This window comes from Octodon degus, unplaced genomic scaffold, assembly GCF_000260255.1.
Source record: "Octodon degus isolate 3935 unplaced genomic scaffold, OctDeg1.0 scaffold00247, whole genome shotgun sequence".
NCBI lineage: Eukaryota > Metazoa > Chordata > Mammalia > Rodentia > Octodontidae > Octodon > Octodon degus.
In genome coordinates this window covers 2,245,231-2,252,922 of record NW_004524823.1, presented here as the reverse complement: position 1 = coordinate 2,252,922, position 7,692 = coordinate 2,245,231, and positions in this window count along the sequence as shown.

Sequence of the window (7,692 nt, the reverse complement as noted above, 5' to 3'; positions counted from 1 at the left end):
GATTAGCTGCTGATTGTCCCATTTGTTGGTTTGGAATCATGTTGGCTCTTATACTAAAGTGAGGTTTTTCTTCCCATTGTCTTCTATCTGGGGCCTCGTCAGTGATGGACAGGGGCTTTCAGAAATCAGTAATTGGGAGCTCAGTGTTGTCCTGCTTAGCTGTTGATTTGTCTTTGTTATTGTTTTGGAGCGGCATTAGTTCTTTTCTTTCAAACTCTGGATTGAGGATGGATCTTTTATTGGGCAAATTTATCAATTTTTTTAAATAAATTTGTCAGCTTTTCTCATACTGCTGTCTGATGCTCCAGGAAACTGCTCTTTGGCGTCTACTTCTATATCCCTATCTCCTGGGTGGAATAATTGCTAATTGTAACTTTTGTCCCTTGAGCTGTGTCCTCTGCCACTGTCTGTGGAGCAGAGATCCTCAGGTTTGGTATAAATCTAGTTTTTCTATCCTTTTTCACTTAAGGTCAATGGAAGTCATCCTTCCATTCATTATTCAGGTTCAAAATCTGGTTTCTCAGTTTCTAAGATTTGAGATTTCTCAGACATGGGTAAGTTACTTTCATGTGTGCCTAGGCTTTTCAAACTTCTGCACATGACACTTCTTCAGCTGCAAAAGGTCTGCAGTGCAGTGACAAATCTTTTCTTTTCTTTTCTTTCTTTCTTTTTTTTTTTTTTTTTTTTTTTTTTTTTTTTTTTTTTTTTGGTACAGGGTCTCACTATGCTGATTGGACCCGTACTGATCCTTCTGTTTTCAACCTCCCCAACACTGGGATTACAGGCACACACCACCACACCTGGACTCTCTCCAATGACAAATCATGAGCCTCTCTGTGCTTCCCAGCTTGACCATGCAAATTGAAGCTTCTCTCCTGGCCTTCACCACTGTCTGTCTCTTTGATTGGCTTATGGGGTAAATAGCTGAGCCAGGTCTCTTGGGATCGGTGGACATGGGGCTGTTTTCTAAAATTAATGGTGACAAATCTAGCAAGTTGTAAAAGAAAAAAGTGAGTTTGTGGTCTTCAGTCACTTGCATCTAGTGGATCACAGACAAGGAAAGTGAATTGAATGATCCCACGCAGCTGCTCAAATTAATTTTTTTTTAAAAAATGCTGTTTTATTTCTCTTTTTATTGTATTTATGTTACTTAATACATATGGACTGTACATTATGATTAGATTCATCTTCAGGAATTGATACATGTGCATAACAAGTTTCTTCCTCCCCTATCTCCAGTTCCCCTTCTGATTTGCAGAGAATCTATCCCCTTGTTTTCATAATATCTATTTTATTTTGCTCTTTCATTAAATTACTTTCATTTCAGGGCATTTTCTTATTTCAGGGCTGTTCTCTACCAACACTTGATTTAGCCCATGAAACTTGATAGATCTTCAGATTTAGATGTTTGGAAACGGTTTTTGTTTTTGTTGTTTTCTGCCATCTGATCTTGTTCTCTCTTGTTTCTTTGTTGTTTGATCACTTTGGGCTCTCGACGTTAAGCCATTCCATTCTGACAAGGCAATTTACTTTGTCATTTTAGACGAGTCGACTGCTGTCACTCAGTAGACATCTGCAGAGTGGGTAAGTTGGATCCAGTCAGATTCTGCTTGATTATCCAGGTAATCAAGACAAGCTGATTACACAACTCTCACCCTCAAGGAAGAACACTCCAGCTTGCTTTCGCATGTGTTCTTTGTGAGAAAGAGAGAGACAGAAGGTACATTAAGAAAGCAGAGTGTGTGGAAAATCTCTGTTGAAAATTGCATCTGTACGACCAGGAAGCTCCTTGGGGAAAATTGTCACTGAATGGTCTACTTACAATGATAGACACAGCCTTCAGAGAAAAAGCAACATTGTAACCCAGCGTGGCCAATGTGCCTAAAAGTACATTCTGTTAATGTAATTCTTTTATGTGTTCTACAAGTTTTCTTGTCTGTATGCCTGCTAATCTATGTTACTGAGAACTTCTTAGTTTAATGCAATTGTTTCATGTGTTCCATTTTCTGTGTTTATTCTACTTGAGAAAGATAAAAATTTGATAGCTACACAAACAATTTCTTTAACAGTTATCTGTATGAGGGTTTCTGGACTCTAAAGAAATAAATGTTCCAGCCCACACACTCTGGGTAGCCCTACATGGCAAGGGTCTTACAAAAAGTGTCAGGAATTACTGATGCCAGGACATATAATTGTCTCATAGGGAAACATCTCAAAAACAAAAATCACTGTTCCTGGGTTACATGAAATTCTAATAGCTCAACTAAAAGATGCAAATAAATGAGAAGTCACCCCATATCTGAAATTAGCCCAAATCCACTGATGTTTGCTGCTCTCAGAAACATACCAAAATGAATAACCTTTGGTGACATCCCGAAAGAGTGCTACCAATGGGCTTATTCTGATTCCAAAACACTTCCCACATTGACTTGTTTGTTCTAACTAATCTGCCCCAGTGTTCCTGTTTTGATTTTTAAATTAATTTTATTGGGAAACAAATAGCAATGAGACAGTTTCAAAATAGGTTAAGGAAAGTGTCAATAATTAATACATTGTATATTGTTGTCTTCTTAGTGGTGATTCATAGTACAAGATGCAGATGTGATATCCTGTCCAAACACTCTTAGTGCAAATCTTTCCTTCTCATTGAGCTAAGAGAAAGTAGCTGTATATCCTAACTGTTTTGTATATACAAATAAAAAATGGCCCTTCATTTATATCACCTTCTTTTAATTTAGTTCTGTCAGAGATGGGTATTCCATTGCCATTTAAATATTGTGGGTGTGTGAATTCAGCAATATAATCAAATATAGTCCAGTAGTCCATAATAGTAGTGGGTTACCTTAGAACTGGCAATGTGAGAAGTTGTTGACTTGAGGCTTTTACAGCTCACCATATTAATATGGCTTTACCTTTCATACCTCATTTTTATACTTTTCTGCTGGATTCTTAAGATCAAGATAAAGTAAAACTCATATAACAAGAAATGTAATTTTTGTATCTGATAAGGTTAGTCAAATCACCTCAGGATTTACCCTGAAACACTGTACCATGGTTTGTAGATCCTTTGTCAGTGTCAAGCATGTGAATGAGTCATGGCCATTGCTTTTGCTCTTTGGGAAAGCCTGAGAGAATGTTTTCGCCCCATGTGACTCTCCTTAGGCACACTCTACATCATCAATCACTTTCTTCTTTGGCCTCATAATCTCCTTGATCAGAAAATTTGAGACATCACTGAGTTACAGGATGTTACAGTACATGTTATCTTATGTCCTGAGTCCTCACTAACATTGAATGGCTAGGGCCAAAATGTTGGCTGTCTTTGCAGCACTTCTTTTTCTCTAATTTTTGGTCTGCAAACTTAAGTTGTTAAGCCTCTGTAAGAGAAGCTTAATGATATTATTACACTATAACATAGGCAGTTGGGCTTAACCTCATCTGTCTGGATATCAAACATCTTAGATATAACATGGGACAGGTGTTTTCCATCAATTATTGATATGTTAAACTTTAAATCCCTACAGATATGAAGAAAAAAGTATTATTAAAAATAGGAATAAAAAATTACATATTTTTACACAGAAATTTAGAAATCTAACCATATAGAGCATTGTAGCAGGACAGTCCTATGAAATGTTTTTCTTATCTCTATTTTTTACTTATTACCCTTTTTAAAGAAAAACAAACATTTACTTGAGAGATGATACAGCAGTAATTTATATGACCTGAGAAGCAGTATGTATTTAGAAGACCAGAATGACAGGTTTTCCAAGCATGACCCTAGTATGACACAATGCTATCCTTAGTGCAGTTGCTTAGTTCACAGGTATAAGAATATATAGTTAGTCAGGGTGAGAATTGTACAAATTAACTGCTAGGTTCAAAAACATGCAGACGATTCTCAGGATCATTGCCTTAACAATCTTGTGCATATAAATGTATGGTTTTGCCCCTGTCATGTTTCCTAGCTTTTCTCCTTGCCCTCTCTTCATTGTCTAATCCTTAAGTTCTTGCTTTTATTTTAATTGTGTTATACCTTTGTATTTTTATTTCTTCTTTTGAGTTCTTGCCCTAGGGAGACTATACGATATTTATGCATGTGGGTCTGGTTTATTTCATTGATGAGTATATCTTCAAGTGGCATGCAATTAAATATGAAGGCTTTGAGTTTATCATTCGTTATAGCTGAGCAATACTCCATTGTATAAAAATACCACATCTTTCTCATCCATGCCTCAGGGATGGGCATCTTGGTTGTTTCCAAGATTTGGCTATCATAAATTGTGCTGCTATAAACATAGATGCACATATATCACTGTGATATAATGTTTTCAGCTTCTCTGGGAAAATTCCCAGTAGGGGGATAGCTGGTTTGAATGGGATTTCCAGTCCTAGTTTTTTAAAGGAGTTTCCACACCGATTTCCATAATGGATGCACCGGTCTACATTCCCACCAGCACTGGCAAAGAGTTCCTGTTTTCCCACAGCCTGTCCAACATTTGTTGTTGGTTGATTTCTTTATGGTAGCCATTCTTTCTCTCCACCCCAGTATTCCTAAAGAATCTAGGGAAAGCTGCTTCATTTTTACATTTTTGTATCTCAACTTATTACATTTCTCTTTTGTTTCTTTTGTTGCCCCACACAAACTTTTATCTGCTTTATATCTCTGCTTACATGTGATTCTAGCTAGCTCTAGCTCAGATGCAAGGGTTAAAATTTGAGATTAAAGAAAAATGTTCAGAAAGTCCTTTTTAAAACCCAGTCATTGCTACATACACTGCTGGGCTAAATGTCACATAAAATTTGAAAAGAGGAACCTTAAAACCTGATACCAAAAAGGTTAAATATGATCTCAATTATTGCAGCTCCATAAGTGCTATCACTGAAAATATATTACAATGTTTCTACAAGACAAAAATCTTCCAAAAGTTCTATTTATATTGGCTTAGAGATACTCATAATTTTCTCGTGGTATTTGTTCACCTAACATAAGCATATCTTTAAAAAAAATAAAATTGTTTTTAGTATAGGAGTAAAAAATGTCCTGGAGTCTAGGAGTCCCCAGATTGGCTGAGCTTGTTGCTACAACTTAGAAAGAGGGAGAGTGAGAAAACAAGTGCAAAACAAAAGTACCTCAATGGCAGTGTTGCAAGAGAAAGCAGTATAAAGGTTACTGGTGATGAATAGGGGCCATGGTTGGGGGCAATCCTATTTTATGGAGTAAGGGCTCTGCCTCCACCTCACCCCTCTGAGTTTAACACTTGATTGCTTGAATAATGGGCTTAATATTAGGTTTGAAATATGTGGGCTAATTGGAGAATGTGGATGGACATGGTTACCTGCCCTAGGAGAGACAAAGTTGCCTGCAAAGAAAAAGGTGTTAAAATGCAAATGCTTTGCTTCAGAAGAAAAACCAGAAGACTGAAAAACTGCTTTTCTTTATAGCTGCAAGGACTGCTTTTGCTACCTTCTAAAATGTACTGGGTCTTTTGACTCAGGAATTCCTTTTGGTGTCCCTATATCTTAAAATATCTTAAATATTTCAATTCAAGTTACAACATTCATTCTTTTTTTACATTTCAAACACAGTGATTTATAGGTTTTCTTTGGGAAGAAAAGCAAAAAAAATGTATGTGTTAGTTATGTTTATGTAACATTTGTATTTTTAGGTATTTTAACTATAAGTGGGATGAGTATATGTAATAGATTCTCATTACAGATAAGGTTACTAAGAGTTAAATGTCAGCGTCTAATTCTATATGCAAAGGAAGAGAAGTCATTTATCCATATTCAGAAATTTTCTAAAGATTGTTTCAAAGTAAATTTAATGAAAGATAGTAAGATGAAAAGGAATAAGTAGGAAAGGGAAAGCTGTGGAGAAAATATGGATATGAAGTTAATCTGGATGAAGAAGGGTAAAGGAACAAATAATCTTTTGGATAGGAAAGGACCTTAAATGGAGACCTAATAAGACTCAGTAGGTGCACCCATTTGGAAACTAAATGAATGTGCAAAGTGTGTGAAACTAAAGATGCGTAGGACTGATACGTACACAAAACTGGCAAGTGCTCTCTTTGTACCATGCCCACTGCGTCTCTGGAACTTAGACATACCAGAGGTCAGAAAAACTTTTAGCACTTTTTCAATTTATATTCATTATCGTTCTGGTAGGGAAGTTCCACCCTTTGGACAGCTCTCCACATAAACCTTGGTCTACATCAATTGTTTTTAACTAAATAAGTGTGTTGTTTTATAAATGAGAAATACTTGTAGGTGGAGTAGTGCATTTGTGGTGAGGACCATGCTTTCCTAAGCTCATGTGAGTCCTCGAGCTATTGTCAATGCTGGTAAACTTGTAGACCCGTTAGACATAAAAATCATAACTATATCTATAATCTATACTTACTGTGCTATGAATCTAAATTTTGTTTCAATATTGAGAAGCTAAGCTGATACATAAAGTATTTCTTTGTAGTTGGTAATTATTGATGGCTTCATTTGATGTTAACTTTATTCATATTCCTCAAGATCACGAACACTGTAAAACACAGAGCTTAAGAACAACAGCTGATCATATGAGTACCACTCTCAAACCAAAATTGTTTGGAATAATACACCTAGGTGTATATGCTCCCAAATTTAATATAATAACTAGATGCACCTAGGCACTGCATTTGGCCAAAGTCACTCTAATAATGAAAGGATTAAGTATTAGTCACCTAAAAAGTTATGTCTATAAATAACTACATTCTAATTTAAAAAGACTCTAACTCAGACAAAATAGACTAACTAATTTTGTTGCTTAGACCATTATGCTAACTGGTTTGTTTTGCTCTTACTATTTTCATTTTTCATCTTCCTTGTTGTGGCTTGTGTCCAGATGTCTCCCCAAAGCCTCACGCTGTCATAGATGGGACTTTTCAGAGGTATCAAGGTCTAGATCTTATGATGCTGAGATCAAGGGCATGTGATTACTAAGTTAGTCCATTGATTTGTTTGGCATAGTTCTGGGTAGGATTAGACATGCTCCATGCTGGGTGTGAGTGCCACCTGCCTTAAGTGGGGGTAGCCTGCATAAAACATAAGGCACCGAGGAGGACACATCTGGGGACACTCCTTTGTTGCTTGCTGCCCTTTCCCTGCCCTACTTTCCCACAGATGTTAGCCTTCTGCAATGCCCTTGTACTGTGCCCCCTGCCTTGGAGCCAGCTAGTGATAGAAGGGAACTTCCAGGAACTATGAGCCAAATAAAACTTTCTTCCTTTTACTTTGGGGGCTGGGTAGCTTTTCTCAATGATTAAAAAAGTAATTAAGATGCTTGTGAAACCTAGCAACCATTGCATGTTCAAGTTCTGTATAAGTATGACTTCTAACAGGCAATCAGAGCTTTGTCTTAAGATGATAGGCCATATCCTACAAGACAGATGGGCTGTGACAATGGCTCCCAGGGTCCAGAGATAATTACAGTACTGAGCATTAAGATCCATTACCCCCACATCAAGACTGGTGTAATTGACCTGCATAACCAACAGTGGGGATTAAGTTCTAAAGCTAAAGAACATAAAAGACTAAAAGGAAAGCTGAAGTTTCAGCCCTTGCTCTTTGAAAACAGAAAAAGAAACCAATCTAATTCAATATGGACATAAGATATCTGCAAAAACACTTCAATAAACAAAATAGTTAAGAACAATA